This window comes from Rhinopithecus bieti, unplaced genomic scaffold, assembly GCF_001698545.2.
Source record: "Rhinopithecus bieti isolate Rb0 unplaced genomic scaffold, ASM169854v2 scaffold_26504, whole genome shotgun sequence".
In the NCBI taxonomy this organism is placed as follows: Eukaryota; Metazoa; Chordata; class Mammalia; order Primates; family Cercopithecidae; genus Rhinopithecus; species Rhinopithecus bieti.
The window spans coordinates 921372-941999 of record NW_016812891.1 but is presented as its reverse complement, the minus strand read 5'-3'; positions in this window follow the sequence as shown (position 1 = coordinate 941999).

The following is a 20628-nucleotide window of genomic DNA, read 5'->3' as shown; positions in this document are numbered from 1 at the left end:
TGACTCTACTTATCAAAATTGTTATTTATTATGGGAAATGCAAACAGTTAGCAGCTCTTTGCTGCCAAAGTAAATGTGTGAGGCTCAGACCACAAGTGAGTCCAGCCAGTCAGAACTCACTCCATTCTGGCCATCTGCAGATACCCACGAAGTTACTTACTACCTAGATGTTTCAGTCATCTGTTGCTATATAAAACACCCCAGAACTCAGTGGCTTAAAACACAGCACTTACTTATTTGCTGACTATTTTTAAGTCAGGGGCTCATAGAGGGGATGGCTCATCTCTGATCCACAAGGCATCTGCTAAGGAGCTTGCCTGAAGCTAGAGGATCTACCTCCAGGGTGGTGTCATCCACACGGCTGGCAAGTTGACGTTGGCTCCTCATCTGTTATCACCTAGTGACCTCATTTGTCTTTATGTGGGCTTATCACTGAAGCTTCTTGGATTTTCTTACAGAAGGGTGACTTCCAAGAAGAGAGAAATAGAAGTTGTCAGTCATCTCAAAGGATAGGCCTGGAATTGTCACTTCTATTGTGTTGAACAGTCCCAGGGCTACCCAGAATTCCAAAATAGGCTTCTCCTCTCATTCAGAGAGAGTCACAAAGAATTTTTGGCCGTCTGTAACCCCCTACATCGGCCCTTTGAACTGCATAACCAACCTGTAGTCCATTTGATTCTTTAGAAACGGTGGTGTGTTGGTACCATTTTAACAACTGCCTAGAGGGAAGCAGGGAATGGGAATTGATTTATAGTATTTGCCAATTTCCATGGTGTACGCTCTCTCATCATGGCTGATTCAAGGCTACCAACGTGACATCACTGAACACAGAACTGGGAAGAAATGCACACAGTCTGCTCTCTCAAGTCAGTACAAGCTTGCTCCAGAAACAGTGTTGATCTGTTGAGAAGGAAACCTCTGCATGGTGTCCAGGCAATAAATGTTTATTAAGGACCTACTATGTACTAGGCATTAGGAACACAGAAGTGGCCAAAAGTCCTGCACTCACAAGGCTTGATCCTAATAAGGGAGTCAGATAATAGGTAACAAACTACGTACCATAACGATATGTGCTATTAAGAAAAAATAAAACAGGGCAGAGTAGAGAGGGATGAAGGACACTCTTTGAAGATAGGGTAATCAGAGAAGGCCTTTCTGAAAAGAAGACATTTAAGTAGGTTAGCAACCGATAGTCAGTTGAAGCTAACTAGATGTTAACTCCCTTATAGCACTTGCTGTGTGCCAGGCACTCCTTTTGTCAGATTACACATATTAATTCATGAAATAAATTTCATAAGAAAATTTCCTAAATTTCCAAAACATGCTAGGGTTAAAGCCAGACTGAGAACATGACACATTTAACTCAATAAAAAATAATATGTTATTTATATCTGTAATACGTATTTTTTATATGTAATATGTAATACGTTTGGATGTTACAACCATCCAAACGTACGTCTAGGTTCAGAAAAAAACATGTTGAAAGGGGCAGGAAATTTGGAACAGCAATGCAGAAAGACAAAAGCATTGGGAAGAATGTGATTTGTACTCTCATCCAAGCTCATCCTCTGGCAGAGAAACCAGTTGTGAAAGTACAGCCTAAAAAGAGCGTGAGGGAGTGAATTTACACATGTGTGATTCAGCAGTTTTGGGGAGAGTTTACAAACTGTCTTTAAATATGATGTTCACTGTCTGGCCAACAAGGGCAGAGACCTTACAGAGCCGTGCCCAAGAAACCCGCCTTAAACGTGTGATGTGTTTTATGATCCAGGCACTTTCACATTTATCCTCAATAGCCACCCTGTGAAGCAGCTAGGGCTCGAAATAGCCTCTTTTCACAGATGAGGAATCTTGGACTCAGTCAACAAGAAAGTCAGGCTCTAAATCAAATTAATTCAATAAATATGTCTTCAGTGCCTGCAATGGACCAGGCATGATGCGGAAGCTGGGGGTGAAACTGTTCTTCCCCATCATTTATCCACTGCCCTGGGAACATGGGGAATGTGGTGCCACACCCTCACGGGCTCCCCCACACATGGACAGGGGTAGCATACCCTGAGTGATTCATTCTTCAGGCAGAGGAGGATGCCAGGGAGAGGTAGGGCCCTTCCCATGTGCAGTAGTGGATGTTGAACCTCACACACTTCTGCCTTAGCCCCCTCCCTCAGCAAGAGCAGAGACAAGCCACTCCCGACATTTCACCTTCCCCATCTGTAAAGCAACTTCAAAACTAATTTCCCTTATGACTAAAAATCTTTCTAAAATGCTATACCAAAACCAACGATTTCCTAATCACCATTTCTGAGATCCTGAGACACCTCCCCGTACATACACGCTGTTGTTGCTCTCAATCAAATGTGTTAGAGCTGGAGCAGGAAAGAAGAGCCACTCCCCTGGCACAGCCCCTGGGGCTGATGAAGGCTTTGACTCAGTGGGTCAGAGGGACGCATCCCCAGGGAACCTGTCTAATCGCACTGAGTTGAACCAGGTGTCAGAAGCCCCATTCAGCCTTTTAAATGGTTAAGGGGAGGCTGTGATCAGCAGACTGAAGGGCTGCTGAGAGATCAAAGGCACCAGAGAGCAAGAGATAACCCAAGTCAGCCGTGAATAAGAAATTGTTTTCTTCCTTAAGGAGCAGAACATGCTACGGTTAAAGCCAGACTGAGCACGTTCAGGCTACAGCAGATATGGCAGGAAATATTTATGTGTATGTGGAGGTGGTAGAGCGGTGGAAGAAAAAATTAGTTTATGTAGTCCATAAACATTAATCTCCTCTGGAACTGTGAAGAAAATGATTGGAATTAGGGTCTCCATTTTTTAAAAGAACTGATGTCAGAGGAGGTAAATTGTTGAAAGACTCTAAGTAGATGAACAGAAGCAAAAAAATAAAAATCCCAAATATTTTATTCTCTGGTCTAGCCATCAAAGAATGTATCCTTTATCTTAAAAGATGGTTATCTAGTTGCTTTAAAGCCTGGGGAAAGATCTGAAAATGGCAAAATGCCTAATATATAGACTCTCTTGGGAAAAGAGGAGGGGAGATAAGTGGTTTTCCTATCAATGGAATACTAAGATTGACTTTCAGCTAGGAAGCCAGCCAATTTATTACTTCTTTCCCATTGTCAAGAAATACTATAAACGACACACTAAGCCCCAAAGAAACTGGTTGGAGGAAAAGAAAAAAAAAATCAAAACCCGAGTGTAGAAAGACAGGCAAGTAAGATCAGTTTGCTGGGTTCTATCCAAGTCCACCTAATTATGCAGGAGGCTTGGCTGGCAACTTGACATTAGGCAGGCGGTCCTTAGATTCCCAGGCCCAGCCGGCAACTTCCCACCTGCATTGGGTGGGTAACAGGGCACCGCTTCAACCTCCTACAAGTACTCAGGTTTTCTGTTTCTGTGCCCAAGGAGAGTCCTTCCAAAACCTAAGTACATTCTCCTTTTTTAGAATTGCTCCTTCAGGCGAACGGCCAAGACCCGGTGGCTCTTGGTTCCTGCTTAGGCGTAGCTACACACAGTCCTTTCTCCCCCTCCTTGGCCCTTTCCTCTTTCTTTTTCCCCTGAACCCACCCAGAAAAGACTGTATTTCATTGTCTCTAACTCACTCAGTTATGCTTTCCACACTAAGAATATTATTTTGGAGAAAAAGGTTATAATACTCTGTGGCATACCCAGAAACATCTGGAGAGAAGGCGTATGGACCTCAGGCTTGCTCTCATCTCCAAGCAAGCACAAACCAAGAGGGACTTTCTTTGCTACATTTAAGTGTTAAAGGCAGGCATCTTTCCCCTGCTCAGTCCCCCTTCCCTACATCTGCTTCACGCCCAGTCCCACCCTAGGGCAGCAGAGTGCAAAGGGAGCTGGCGGGCCATGCCATCGTCTCCTCTGACTGACCCTGAAGGATACAGGGTGTCTCTTCGCTGCAGCCTGGGAGTCCAGGCATAGTCAGATTCCCAGGATCTGGACAGTGCCCATGGCTTGTCTCCCTCTTCCTCTGTGTCAATCAGTCAGTCCTCCTCTGCCAAGCCAGCTGTCTGCACCTGGACATCTCTGTCATTCTGCTCCCTCGCTCTGCCTGGCAAGTAGCCAGGTTGGCAGGATCCCTGCTGGGGTCTGTGCTCCACTGTGTGGGCAGCCAGCTGGAGCTAGGTGGGGGTAGGAACACTCTCATGGGGCCTCTGGCCCCACAAATGCCTGAAGCAGCCAACCGTGCTCTGGCTTGACCTGGCTTTAACCCAGTGTAAACTCGTCTTCAGGCTTCCAGGGAGCTTCAGAGGCTGTGCCTTAACCAAACGGACAGGCCAATTGCAAAGTATTTCTATGTATGCACAATGTAGTGTGGATTTACATGGGTAGGCGTATCTGGAGACTAAAGTTGATATTCTTGTCCATCATCTCTAAATAGTACCTTCAAATGTGAATTTAAGTAGTCAACAAAAATAGCAGATATTTTTCAATAATCTTTACTCCATTTAAGGTTCTAGGACCTCCCAAAATTCACTGAATCTCTCAAAAGTCTTCACAGAGCCACATTTTCAAATACCAGAATTACACTGTGGTACATGTTGCCACAGATCATGCAAGTCCACAGCTCCTCATGTTAAGGCTCTTTTGGTTACAAGCAACAGAAAAAAATCTGCTGGCTTTAGCAGGAAGAGGGAATTTTATTGTAAGATGCTTGGACAGCTCACAGAACCAAATGAAGAATGGGAAAGAGGGAGGGAAGGAAGGGAGGGAGGAAGGAAGGAGGGAAGGAGGGAAGGAAGGAAGGAAGGAAGGAAGGAAGGAAGGAAGGAAGGAAGGAAGGAAGGAAGGAAGGAAGGTAGGTAGATGGGGGAAGGTGTCCTGATGTCCTCAGCTGGAAAAGGTTACTGCCCTCTCCAAATGCATTGCCATTGTCCTGTGTATTTGTTTTATATTGCTGTCATAAAAAACTACCAGAAATGCAGTGGCTAAAAATAGCAGAAGCGTGTTAGCTCACAGTTCATTCATTCTTCTCTCTACCTCCAGGAATTCGACTATTTTAGGTACAAGCATACCTCAGAGATATTGCAGGTTCAGTTTCAGACCATCACAATGAAGTAAATATGTAATAAAGTGAGTCACACAAAATTTTTGGTTTTCCAGGGCATGTAAAAGTTAGGTTTACACTATACTGTAAGTGTGCAATTGCACTGTCTAAAAAACGTACGTACTTTAATTAAAAAATAATTCATTGCTAAAAAATGCTGACACAGACACAAAGTGGGTACATGCTGTTGGAAAGATGGCACCCACAGACTTGCTCAGTGCAGGGTTGCCACAAAGTTTCCATTTATTTAAAAAAAAAAAAGGCAGTATCTGCAAAGTGTAATAAACTGAAGCACAATAAAACAAGTTCATATACTTATATGAACTTCATATAAGTAAAATCATGAAATATATTGTCCTTTTGTGACTGGCTTCCTTCATTTAGCATAATGTCCTCAAGATTGATCCATGTCATAGCATGTGTCAGAATTTCCTTCCTTGCTAAGGCTGAATAATATTCCATTGTATCTATAGACCACATTTTAATGTATCCATTCATCACTGGTGGACATCTGAGTTCCTTACACCTTTTGGCTACTGTGAGCAATGTTGCTATAAACATGAGTTGAGTATACAAATATCAGTTCAAGTCCCTGGTTTCAATTCTCTTGAGTACATACCCAGAGGTAGAATTGCTAGATCATATGATAATTTTATTTTTAATTTTTGGAGGAACCACCACAATGTTTTCCATAGAGGCGATACCGTTTAACATTCCTACCAACCGTGCACAAGGGCTCTAATTTCTTCATAGCCTTGCCAACAGTTGGTATTTTCTGTCTGAATGTTTTCACAGTAGCCATCCTAATTGGTATGAGATGATATCTTATTGTGATCTGTCAAAGACTTTTTGAAAAGTATATCAAAATCTTCCACTACAATTGCGGTTCTGCTCTTGAACTCTAGTAAACAATTGTGCTTTTTATATTTGATATTATATTTTTTGTGCATAAAAGTTAGTATTACATATTCACATATTTGTGCAAAAAGTTAGTATTACATAGATGTAGTGCATTTTTGTATCTTAATGCCTGGCAAGTTGCTTCTTAAATCCCAGCAGAGATTGAGGATAGGTGCTCACATTGTTACTCAGTGCCTGGAGTCTGTGGCCCCTCTGATTTTCTTTTGTTCATTACCTCACATAGAAATTAATATTAGCACTCCACTCTTGGAAGGCCATCTGAACCTCAGGCCATCTGAACATGCCATCTGAACATCAGAAAAATCAGCTGACTGCAGTTGGCATTGATATTCCTCTAACTCTGCAATAAATACTTGAGCACAGCCAGACTTTGGCCTAGGTACTAGAAATGCAGCTGTGAACAAGATAGACACAGTTCCCACTTTCATAGTCCTACTGTGGAGAAGGGAAACATTAAATAAATAACTGTACAAGAGAGGTACAGGTGTTAAGCAGCACACAAGAGAAAGATCAAACCTAGTTAAGGAGCCAGGAAAACCATCCCTGAGGAAGTTACACATAAACTGATCTGTAAAGGGTCATGCATTCGGTCAGTTACGGAAGAGCTTCCTGGTCAGGAGTGTGGGTTCTGGAGCTGGACTGGCAGCACCCAGTCCCTGCTCTGGCATTTCTTAGCAGGGCCATAATGGACTGAATGTGTCCTGCCCCAAGTTCATATGGTGAAATCCTAAGCCCTAAAGTGATGGCATCAGGAGGTGGGACCTCTGGGAGATCATGAGGGTGGAATGGGATTAGTGTCCTATAAGAAGAAACACAAGAGGGATGATTCCTCCCTCCTCCATGTGAGGAAACAACGTGAAGTTGGCCACCTGCAAGCCAGGAAATGGCTCCTCAGCAGACACCAGGTCCGCTGGCACCTTCATCTTAGGCTTCCCAGCCTCCAGAACTGTTAGAAATAAAGGTTTGTTGTTAAAGCCACCCAGTCTATGATAATTTGTTACAGCAACCCAAATGGACTTAGATAAGGTCTCTAGGTGGATTATTTAACTTATTTGTAAATAAGCATTGCAATCATTGATGAATACACACACCAGTATCCAGCACATAGAAAGTACACAATAAATGCTTATTATTCAGTAAACAAACATGAGTGCTTACTGTGCACCAGGCACTGTGCTGAGAGCACAAGGATAAAAACGGACATACAGTCAGTAACAGACTGCATAACAATGTTTCAGTCAATGACAAACCACATATACAATAGTGGTCCCATAAGATTATAATGGTGCCCTATACAAGTATATCATTTTTTATCTTTTATGCTATATTTTTATTGTACCTTCTTATGTTTAGATATGTTCAGATACACAAATACTTACCATTGCGTTATAATTGCCTACAGTATTCAGTACAGGAACATGCTATACAGGTTCATAGTCTAGAAGCAACAGACTATACCAAATAACCTAGGTGTGTATTAGGCTATACCATGTAGGTTTGTGTAAGTACACACTATGATGTTCACACAATGATGAAATCGCCTAATGGCACATTTCTCGGATGCATTTCTCAGAACATAGCCCTGTCATTAAGCAACGCATGACTGTAATCATTGCCTTTATAGTATTAGTCAATGGAGTAAACCGTAATAGAAAATATACCTCCAGAAAGATTTGACAGCTTTTATCTAAAGTCTGCAAAATGCCCCTACCCTTCACCTCAATAATTACATGTCTTGGAATTTATCCTAAAATGACCACGAATGTATGCAAGCTTTTAGCCATTTCTAATACTGAAGAACTGAGTGCAATCTCAGTGTTCCACAGGAGATTAGTTGTATTTTGACACAGCACATATGATGGAATGTCATGCAACCATTAAGAAGATAGAGATGAAATTCTGTTTACTGACATGAGATGAAATGTAGTATCATGTGTGAATACCTTTTGCTAATAACGTTAATCTATAGGAAGCAAGAGTGAAAATATCTAAACCAAGGTGTTAACAGTAATTGTCTCTAGGTGAACACACCAGCTAGGAATCAATAGAAACCAACTCTGGCAAACTTGGTGGGAAGGGAAGACTTTACTGGAAGAAACTGAAGTAACTTAGAGAAAGGAAAGACAAGCTGAACAACCAGGCTTTGGTCAGATAGAAACCAGATGGATCTGGAATCCAGGTAATAGAAATGAGAGGACAATCTCTGTTACGCTATGCCATTGGTAACGTCAACTCAATCATGTGTGTCTGTGTCTGTGTCTGTGTCTGTCCTTCTTTCAACCCCCTCAGATTCAGATCTCCAAGAGAGAGAGTCTGGACTGACCCAGATTAGGTCACTATAATTGGTGTTGCAGAGAGACCAGGACCACATGCAGTAGAAGAGCCACAGTGCCCCAGGCAGTGGGGCAGGGGAAAGGTGAACTTAACAGCTGTCCACTATCATGGGGTTTTAGGCACAGTACTTCCCTTTTTCCTTTATTCATCTGTATTTTTTAATTCTTCTATATTAGACAGATGGTGCTTTTATAACAAAATTTTAATTATAAAATTTTATTTTATAATTAAAAAAACCTCAGAATGCAAATAAGTCAAGTTTCCTGAATGGGTTATTTCTCAACCTGTTGTCTTCTTTAACATCCTACTGCTGCATCTTCCATAGCAAGCCCCATCCCCCGGCCCCACACAAACCCTACACCTATGTATCCACGTGGGTTATTTATTTTTATGTGGTTATATATAAATATAACATAATACAATGAGTTCATAACACTCCAAATAGGCCATCACACTCCATTTCAATAAAACGATGACAAATCAATTCTTGAATTTATTGCCTAATATGAGAGTGAAATTTTGCAAGATAATCACTAAAACTTACAGAAAGCATTTACTAAGTGCTTATTTTGTGCAAGAGACTAGACTGAGTTCTTTACTTACATGATGTCACTTTAATGTAAAATACACGATTTGCCAAAGCAATATTTCCTTTCTCCAACATAGCATTCTTTCTAGATTCTGTCTTTTCTGAAAACAGATCCTTCCTCTTCCAACAACCTCAAGGCATTCCATTCATATCAAGTATTCCATATAAATTCTTTCACCATCTCTAAGAGCAAAATACAGGATTGGATATTACCCTTCTGTAGAGTTGAGGACACTGTAGACAGGTACTTTCCTCAAAATTACACAGCTATCAGTAGCATCTGATCATCTCTCCATTTATTGAGCTGAAGGTATTGGGTGAGCTATTATTTTATTTAACAGACCTATTTTGTGGTCCTACTTCGTATCAGGCATTCATGCAAGAAATCAAAGACTGATTCCTTTGTGCACATCCATACAGTGTGTGCCCAGGCTGTGCTGAGCACTGGAACAAGGCAGATCAGTCCCAGTCCTCAAGAGGCAGAAGCCCTGCCTGCCCTCAGGAGTTTAAGCTGGTGGGTAAACAGTGGAGCATTTGCAACCAAGGCATTTGGCTTAAGAAACAGAAGTGAAAATTATGTTTGAGAAATTTGGGTGTGTGTGAAAATGATGAAATGAGAACAAAACTACGCAAAATACACGTAGTTGAAAGGACCTCTTGGGAGAAGATGAAAGTAACATGTTATATATAAGGAAATGAGAAAGTAAATCACAAGCAGATATAATAACCTCAAAATGTTGCCTAAGCCTGGATAACAATAAACACACACACACACGTACACCCTCATGCAAGTGTCTTTTTTACTCTGGAATGTACTACCCCTTGTTAGGAGAGACGCTCCTGGCCCGCTGTCAGTGACTACATTTTCAACTACCTTCCCATAGTGATGGGTTTGCATAGTCCCAGCTACACTCTTCAGGCCACCATGCAACCAATCTCAACTTGTAAAGGCTGACAGAAGGTCAAATGATGCAGCTGCTGTGGAAAACAGGATGGTGGTTTCTCAAAAAAAAAAAAAAACTGCACATGGAATTACCATGGGATCCAGCAATTCCACTTCTGGATATATATCAAAAGAAATAGATGCAGGGACTTGAACATATATTTGTACACCCATATTCATAGCAGCATTATTCATAATAGCCAAAAGGTGGAAACAAGCCAAATGTCCATCAACAGATGAATGGATAAACAAAGTGTGGTAAATACATACAATGGAATATTATTCAGCCTTAAAAAGGAGTAAAATTGTGATACATGTTACAACATGGATGAACCTTGAACATATTATGCTAGGTGAAATAAACCAATTACAAAAGTGCAAATACGGTATGATTACACTTAAATGAGGTACAATATGAATACTTACAGGAGTCAAATTGATAGAGAGACCAAGTAGAGTGGTGATTGCCCAGATGTAGGGGAGGAGGTGATGAGCAGTAACTGTTTCGTTATTTCCATTTGGGGTGATGAAAAAGTCCTGGACACAGGCATGGGCAAGGACTTCATGTCTAAAACACCAAAAGCAATGGCAACGAAAGCCAAAATTCACAAATGGGATCTAATTAAACTAAAAAGCTTCTGCACAGCAAAAGAAACTACCATCAGAGTGAACAGGCAACCTGTTCACTCTGAATGGGAGAAAACTTTTGCAATCTATTCATCTGACAAAGGGCTAATATAGAAAACCTTACAAAGAACTCAAACAAATTTACAAGAAAAAAACAACACACCCCATCAAAAAAGTGGGGCAAAGGATATGAAAAGACCACTTCTCAGAAGAAGACATTCATACAGGCCCAACAGATGCAATGAAAAAATGCTCATCAGTCACTCGCCATCCAGAGAAATGGCAATCAAACTACAATGAAAGAATACCATCTTCACACCAGTAGAATGGCAATCATTAAAAGTCAGGAAACAACAGGGTGCTGAAGAGGATGTGGAGAAATAGGAACTACTTTTACACTGTTGTGGGATTGTAAACTAGTTCAAACATTGTGAAAGACAAGTGTGGTGATTTCCTCATGGATCTAGAAAACTACGAGAATCCATTTTGACCAGTCATCCCATTCGATAGGGTATATACCCAAGGGATTATAAATCGATGCTGCGTATAAAGAACACGTGCACACGTTATGTGTATTTGCGGCCACCAATTCACTAATAGGCAAACACTTGAATCAACGCCAAATGTCCGAATCAGTGGACAGACTGGATTAAGAAATTTGTGGGGCACATAACACCCAATGGAATACAGGCAGCCATCAAAAAAAGGAGGATGAGTTCGTGTCCCTTTGGTAGGAACATGGATCCAACTGGCAAACCATCATTCTCAGCAAACTATTGCAAGAACAACAGAAAACCAAATACCACATGTTCTCACTCATAGGTGGGAATTGAACAATGAGATCACTTGGACACAGGAAGGGGAACATCACATACCGGGGCCTATTGTGGGGAGGGGGAGGGGGAGGGATAGCATTAGGAGATATACCTAATGTAAATGACAAGTTAATGGGTGCAGCACACCAACATGGCACATGTATACATATGTAACAAACCTGCACGTTGTGCACATGTACCCTAGAACTTAAAGTATAATAAAAAATAAAAATAGTCCTGGAGATGGATAGTGGTGATGGTTGGACAACAATGTGAAAATGCCTAATGCTACTGAATTTTACACTTGAAAATAGTTAAAATGGTAAATTTTATATTATGTATATTTTGCTACAATAAATTTTTTTTTAAAAAAAAGACTAAGAAAGAGATGACAGGAGAGGCTGGCACACTAGAAAGAAGAACGACTGTGTCCTCTAATCATAGTATCCCAGGGTTAACTAACTCTAATAGTGTGCTTCCCAGACACTGTGAGTACTTTGCAACCATTTCAATACAACCTACCTACTTTACTGTAGACTCAATATCTTCCTTCAAATCAACTTACTTTCTAAAATTAATTTCTACTTTGCCTTTGTCCTAAGTAAAGATGTACCATACATGAAATCACGGGTCTTGTGTGCCATTCTTTTTTTTTCTAACACACCCTAATAACATATAACTTAAAATAATAGATATTGATCAGCATATAACCTAAAATTATGTTTTGTGTCACACTTTGGAAAATACCACATTTCAGTTACAATATTGTTTCATTTTATATTAGTAGTTATGCAAATGACTACTAGTTTCTAAATCAAATGATGGAAAAAGAATGGGTTTGAAAATGATAAGAGGTAGATTTTAGAGCTGTGCATCCATCAAGGTTCAACAGGGAATCAATGGCACACCCAAATTAGACAAATCCCAGGAGCCTTTATTTACAAGGGGACTATTTACAAAGATGTGAGTGGGTGTGGGTAGGGTGACCATCAGTCCCAGTTGCACAGGACAAGGTGGTTTCTACCTATTATTCTGTTGTAATAATTAATAACACTACTGTCAAGCCTCTGAGCCCAAGCCACGCCATCGCATCCCCTGTGACTTGCACGTATACGCCCAGATGGCCTGAAGGAGCTGAAGAATCACAAAAGAAGTGAAAATGCCCTGCCCCACCTTAACTGATGACATTCCACCACAAAAGAAGTGAAAATGGCCAGTCCTTGCCTTAAGTGATGACATCACCTTGTGAAAGTCCTTTTCCTGGCTCATCCTGGCTCAAAAGCTCCCCACTGAGCACCTTGTGACCCCACTCCTGCCCACCAGAGAACAAACCCCTTTGACTGTAATTTTCCTTTACCTACCCAAATCCTATAAAACGGCCCCACCCTTATCTCCCTTCGCTGACTCTCTCTTATCTCCCTTCGCTGACTCTCTTTTTGGACTCAGCCCGCCTGCATCCAGGTGATTAAAAAGCTTTATTCCTCACACAAAGCCAGTTTGGTGGTCTCTTACACAGACGCACATGACATTTTGGTGCCGTGACTCAGATCGGGGGACCTCCCTTGGGAGACCAATCCCCTGTCCTCCTGCTCTTTGCTGCATGAGAAAGATCCACCTACGATCTTGGGTCCTCAGACCAACCAGCCCAAGGAACATCTTGCGAACATCTCACCAATTTTAAATCGGGTAAGTGGCCTCTTTTTACTCCCTTCTCCAACCTCTCTCTCTATCCCTCAACCTTTTTCTCCTTTCAATCTTGGCACCACCTTTCAATCTCTCCCTTCTCTTAATTTCAATTCCTTTCATTTTTTGGTAGAGAAAAGGAGACACGTTTTATCTGTGGACCCAAAACTCTGGTGCCAGTCATGGACTTGGGAAGGCAGCCTTCCCTTGGTGTTTAATCATTGCAGGGATGCCTCTCTGATTATTCACCCACGTTTCAGAGGTGTCTGACCATGCCGCAGGGATGCCTGCCTTTGTCCTTCACCCTTAGTGGCAAGTCCTGCTTTTCTGGGGGAGGGGCAAGAACCCTGACCCCTTCTCTCCTTGTCTCTACCCCTTCTCTGCTTTTCTGGGGGGCAAGAACCTCCCAACCCCTTATTTCTGCACCCCGACCTCTTATCTTTGCATCCCCAACCTCTTAGTTCCACGCCCCGACTTCTTATCTCTGTGCCCCAACCCCTTATTTCTGCACCCTGACCCCTTTCCCACTTTTCTGGAGGGCAAGAACCCCCGAACTCCTTCTCTCTGTGTCTCTACTCTCTCTTTTCTCTGGGTTTGCCTCCTTCACAATAGGCAAGCTTTCATCCTCCATTCCTCCTCCTTCTCCCTTAGCCTGTGTTCTCAAGAACTTAAAACCTCTTCAACTCACACCTGACCTAAAACCTAAATGCCTTATTTCCTTCTTCAATGCCACTTGAACCCAATACAAATTTGACAGTAGTTCCAACTAGCCAGAAAACAGCACTTTCGATTTTTTCCATTCTACAAGACCTAAATAATTCTTGTCGTAAAATGGGCAAACGGTCTGAAGTGCCTGATGTCCAGACATTCTTTTACACATCAGTCCCTCCCTAGCCTCTGTTCCCAATGCAACTCATCCCAAATCTTCCTTCTTTCCCTCCCGCCTGTCCCCTCAGTCCCAACCCCAAGCGTCGCTGAGTCTTTCTAATCATCCTTTTCTACAGACCCATCTGACCTCTGACCTCCTCGCCAGGCCAAGCTAGATCCCAATTTTCCTCAGTCTCCGCTCCCCCACCCTGTAATCCTTTTATCACCTCCCCTCCTCACACCTGGTCTGACTCTCAGTTTTGTTCTGTGACTAGCCCTCCCCCACCTTCCCAGCAATATCCTCTTTAAAAAGTGGCTAGAGTTAAAGGCATAGTCAAGGTTAATGTTCCTTTTCTTTATCCGACCTCTCCCAAATCAGTTAGTGTTTAGGCTCTTTTTCATCAAATATGAAAGACCCAGCCCAGTTCATGGCCCGTTTAGCAGCAACCCTGAGATACTTTGTAGCCCTAGACCCTGAAAGGTCAGAAGGCTGACTTATTCTCAATATGCATTTTATTTTATTACCCAATCTGCTCCTGACATTAAATAAAACCCCAAAATTAAATTCCGGCCCTCAAACCCCACAACAGGACTTAATGAACCTCGCCTTCAAGGTGTACAATAATAGAGTAGAGGTAGCCAAGTAGCAACTTACTTCTGAGTTGCAATTCCTTGCCTCCACTGTGAGACAAACCCCAGCCACATCTCCAGCACACAACTCCAAACACCTGAACCGCAGCTGCCAGAGGTTCCTCCAGAACCTCCTCCCCCAGGAGCTTGTTACAAGTGCTGGAAATCTGGCCACTGGGCCAAGGAATGCCCACAGCCCAGGATTCCTCCTAAGCTGTGTCTCATCTGTGCGGGACCCCACTGGAAATCGGACTGTCCAACTCACCCGGCAGCTACTTCCAGAGCCCCTGGAGCTCTGGCCCAAGGCTGTCTGACTCCTTCCCAAACCTTCTAGGCTTAGCGGCTAAAGACTGACGCTGCCCCATCACCTCAGAAGCCTCCTGGACCATCACAGATGCTTTGGGTAACTCTTACAGTGGAGGGTAAGTCCGTCCCCTTCTTAATCAATATGGAGGCTACCCACTCCACATTACTTTCTTTTCAAGGGCCTGTTTCCCTTGCCTTCATAACTGTTGTGGGTATTGATAGCCAGGCTTCTAAACCTCTTAAAACTCCCCAACTTGGACAAGATTCTTTTATGCACTCCTTTTTAGTTATCCCCACCTGTCCGGTTCCCTTATTAGGCCAAGACATTTTAACTAAATTATCTGCTTCCCTGACTATTCCTAGGCTACAGCCACACCTCATTGCCGCCTTTTCCCCCAGTTCAAAGCCTTCTTCACATCCTCCCCTCATATCCCCCCACCTTAACCCACAATTATAAGATACCTCTACTTCCTCCTTGGTGACTGATCATGCACCCCTTACCATCTCATGAAAACCTAATCACCCTTACCCCACTCAACGCCAATATCCCATCCCACATCACTCTTTAAAAGGATTAAAGTCTGTTATCACTCGCCTGCTACAGCATGGCCTTTTAAAGCCTGTAAACTCCCCTTACAATTCCCCCATTTTACCTGTCCTAAAACCAGACAAGGCCTATAGGTTAGTTCGAGATCTGCACCTTATCAACCAAATTGTCTTGCCTGTCCACCCCGTAGTGCCAAAGCCATATACTCTCCAATCCGCTGATAAATTAGCTAAAAAAGCAGCTAGCTTCCAACTTCTATCCCTCATGGCAGTTTTCCTCCTTCACATCGGCCACTCCCACCTCCTCCCCTGCTGAAACTTCCACCTATCAATCTCTTCCCACACAAGGCAAATAGTTCTTAGACCAAAGAAAATATCTCCTTCCAGCCTCACAAGCCCATTCTATTCTGTCGTCATTTCATAACCTCTTCCATGTAGGTTACAAGCCGCTAGCCCGTCTCTTAGAACCTCTCATTTCCTTTCCATCATGGAAATATATCCTCAAGAAGATCACTTCTCAGTGTTCCATCTGCTGTTCTACTGCCCCTCGGGGATTGTTCAGGCCCCCTCCCTTTCCTACACATCAAGCTCGAGGATTTGTATAAATTGACTTTACTCACATGCCCCAAGTCAGAAAACGAAAATATCTCTTAGTCTGGGTACAGTCCTTTCCCACAGGGCCTGAGAAGGCCACCGCAGTCATTTCTTCCCTTCTGTCAGACATAATTCCTCGGTTTGGCCTTCACACCTCTATATAGTCTGATAACGGACCAGCATTTAATAGTCAAATCACCCAAGCAGTTTCTCAGGCTCTTGGTATTCAGTGAAACCTTTATGTCCTTTACCATCCTCAATCTTCAGGAAAGGCAGAACGGACTAATGGTCCTTTAAAAACACACCTCACCAAGCTCAGTCACCAGCTTAAAAAGGACTAGACAATACTTTTGCCACGTTCCCTTCTCAGAATTCAGGCCTGTCCTCGGAATGCGACAGGTTCCAGCCCATATGAGCTCCTGTGTGGACTCTCCTTTTTATTAGGTCCCAGTCTCATTCCAGACACCAGATCAACTTGGACTGCACCCCAAAAAACTTGTCATCCCGACTATCTTCTGTCTAGTCATACTCCTATTCACCGTTCTCAACTACTCATAAATGCCCTGCTCGTGCTTACACTGCCGGTTTACACTGTTTCTCCAAGCCGTCACAGCTGATATCTCCTAGTGCTATCCCAAACCGCCACTCTAAATTCCCCCTTAAAGTAAATAAATAATCTTTGCTGGCAAGGCTATGCTGAACCCCCTTAGGCACTCTCTAATTGGACGTCCTGGACCCTCCCAATTCTTAGTCCTTTAATACCCATTTTTCTCCTTGTTTTATTCGGCTCAATTCATCCAAAACCGTATCCAGGCCATCACCAATCATTCTATACGACAAATGTTTCTTCTAACGACCCCACAATATCACCCCTTACCACAAAATCTTCCTTCAGCTTAATCTCTCCCACTCTAGGTTCCCACGCCGCCCCTAATCCCGCTTGAAGCAGCCCTGAGTAACATCGCCCATTCTCTCTCCATACCACCCCCAAAAAATTTCGCCACCCCAACACTTCACACTATTTTGTTTTATTTTTCTTATTAATATAAGGCGGCAGGAATGTCAGGCCTCTGAGCCCAAGCCAAGCCATCGCATCCCCTGTGACTTGCAGGTATATGCCCAGATGGCCTGAAGGAGCTGAAGAATCACAAAAGAAGTGAAAATGCCCTGCGCGGCCGCCTTAACTGATGACATTCCACCGTAAAGGAAGTGAAAATGGCCAGTCCTTGCCTTAAGTGATGACATTACCTTGTGAAAATCCTTTTCTTGGCTCATCCTGACTCGAAAAGCTCCCCCACTGAGCACCTTGTGACCCCCACTCCTGCCCACCAGAGAACAACCCCCCTTTGACTGTAATTTTCCTTTACCTACCCAAATCCTATAAAACGGCCCCACCCTTATCTCCCTTCACTGACTCTCTTTTTGGACTCAGCCCACCTGCACCCAGGTGATTAAAAAGTTTTATTACTCACACAAAGCCTGTTTGGTGGTCTCTTCACACGGACACGCATGACAACTACCTTTATTCTCAATGGTAAGTTACGTGATTTCTCTAAGGACAGGGGAATCACAAGGGATCATGCAACAATCCAGGGTGAGTAACAGTGAAGCAGTTGCCAGCTCTAGACCCAGAGGGATGGGGGAAGGAGCAGTTACTTGTACCCAGGAGGAAAGTCTGCCTAGTGGGCCTCTCAGAGAAACTGCCTTTGGGTAGAGGGATACGGTCAATTTGAGGCAACATTGCAGGGAGAGAGCCAAGGAAATAAAAAAACTAACCTCATCCTGCTCTTTCTTCTCATCTCCTGCCAGAGCTCCCTTTGGGCAAGTCAGGGAGTGAGGGTATCTATTGATATAGCCTCGATGGATCAGTTTCCTGGGCTGAGAGCAGAGTGGAGGGTAGACAGTGAATCTGGAGGACCACAGTTTATGTTCTTTGACCAAGTCCTTCAACCTCTTTGAACACCAGTTTCCTTACCCTTCACATGAGGTCCTCATTCTGGTCATCTCTAAGGATCTCCCAGTTTCAACACTGTATGAAAAAGGAATATCTATTAGTCTAACAAGAATTAGGGGAGATTTCCTTCTGTTATCTACTCAGAAGCATTCTTTCCCCCACCTGAAGTGTGTTTAATGTTAATAGGAATCCTGTTGACCTGATGAATGAGAAGAGTGTCCATTAAATGACAAAAACGCCTGAAGCTGTAGAAATGTTAACCTTGGTATGCACCTCGGGAAGGTCAGCCCCCTCTTGCTGAGGCAGCCAATAAGCAGAGATAGACTCAAACATCATAATATCTCCCCTTTAAATGTAAATACTATGTTTAACACCAAATAGACGAGGAGCAGCAAGGAGATGAAAAGGAGAGAGGAAGATGATCATTACCACTATTGAAAGTGACTTCCACCACTTCCTCTAAGGATGCTACCTCAAGAAGTGCAAGACACTGGCTGGCTGCCTGGGACAGAGGCTGAGCAAAGGGATGAATGTCTACATCAAGAAGCCTGCATCCATGGGAAGCCCAGGATTCTGATGGGCTTTCTGTCTGGAACAACACAATTCGTTCCACAATACTGAGTGCTTACTGATAACTGGCACACACGTTAATTGCAGAGTACAAGAATTCACCAATGTAAAGGAAGAGAAGGGTTTTCTCCACCAAGAAAGTCAATAATACGTCAGGCTCATTTTATCCAGAAATCCAATACACTTGCAGAGCTGCAGACTTTGACTTCTCGACCTGCACAGATGGGAGAGGTGACATGGTGAGGAAGTGAAGTAGTGAGCACAGAAGCCAGACTGCCCGGGTTCAAATCCTGACTCTGACCTCATTAGCCATGCAACCTTGGCAGGTTACTTAACTTTTTTGCAGTTTAGCTCCTCATCAATAAAATGAGGACTGGTGCCTTCTCCTAGGACTGTTATGAGGATTAAAGTATTTAATAAGAAGCTAATAAACTTAATGAAAGCAGAACAGTACTATATATGTTTAATAAAATAAATGTTTCAATGGAAGGGCAAAGAACTGAACCCAGAAACCCTCAAACTTAAACATAAGATGGATGGCACTGTTGCCTAAATAAAACGGAAAAGGTAAAGGTAATTTCTACTGGATTTGAGCAAGTTCCCAAGTAAACTTGAAAATAAATTCCCTATTATCTTTGTTTCTTTTTTCTGTGTTTTTACAGATGTTAAGAAGTATATGGCCTATGATTTTCATCTATTACAGTTGTCATACATTTATATTTATGTGAATATAAATAGACACACACTATGTGCTCAAATTCTCCTAGTGCATAATCTACTCTCTGAGGCATGTCATTCACTCATAGTGAAAAGGGTAATGAATCCAAAGACACATCAGAATTTTGGTTCTATGCCCTTTTTGAGAGAACTTAGATAAATCTAGCTTTGGGATATGTTTCACCATCTGAATATGAGATGATCTCTCAGATTCTTGTGGGGATCAAACGAGGTAATACAAGCAAAGCACTTAGAACAGTGACTCATTTTAAATAAACAAAACAAGCTAAATTGATGGTGTGAGGCTTTGAAGACAAAAGGCACTGCAGCTTCCCTCGTACTCTTTCTCTGGATCACTCTAGGGGAAGCCAGCTGCGTGTTGTGAGGCTGCCTGAAACACTCTATGGAGAATTCCATATGGCAGGGATCTGAGGCCTCCTGCCAGCTGTCAGCAAGGAACTGAGGCCTCTAGCCAACAGCCAGGTGAGTGTGCCATCTTAGGAGCAGTTTCCTCCAGCCCCAGTCGAGCCTTCAGATGACTACAATCCTGGCCAACATACTGACTGCAACCTCCTGAGAGATCCTGAGCCAGAACCACCCAGCTAAACTGCTCCTGGATTCCTGCTCCATAGAAACACTGTAAGATAACATTCATTGTTGTTTTAAGCTGCTAGATTTTGGGGTAATTTATTACATAGCAATAGACAACTAATATAATAGGGGTTGAGTTCTTGGTCTACCTACACTGGGACTCAGAATAATAGCAAGATGATACAGAAAGTTGAGAATAAGATTATATATAATAAGATGCTAAACTGAACACTACAGGAAACAAGACTGAGCACGATAAGGTGATCATTCTAAAGTACGAAAAATAAGCTGGAGAAAGAAGACATCAATTTGCCAAAAAGAAAGTAGGGTTGGAACTTAGTGTTTATTCAACTATGCAGCAAGTAAATGGGGCAGCAACTATGTGCTGCACACTGAGCTAGGATATTGAGCCACAAAGACAATTCTCTCAGCAATGATTTCTGCCCCCAAAAAACATACACAACACAAGTAAATAGAATTACAACATGAGCAATAAGTGCTCTCTGATAGTGCCCTACAGTTTTTGGAAATTAGGGAAAGCTTCCCAGATGAAGCAGTATCTAACAGAAAGAGAAGGTTGGGGTTGCATTAGCCAAGCACAGAGGAGGAGGTGAAGTACAATGATCTAAGCCAAGGAAACAGTACATGCAAAGCCAGGATGATGAGAAAGTACAGCACACGACTGGAGGTTTGGACAGAGAGTCCAGGTTGGGGAGAGATAAGGCTGGCGAGGAAAGACAGGCTGGATCCTGTAGACCTTATAAGCCCTTTAAAGCGTCTACACTACATCATAAGCAAGGAGGAGCTACCAAAGGGTTTGTTTTTTGGTTTTGTTCGTTTGCTCGTTTGTTTTGAGGTAGTCTCCCTCTG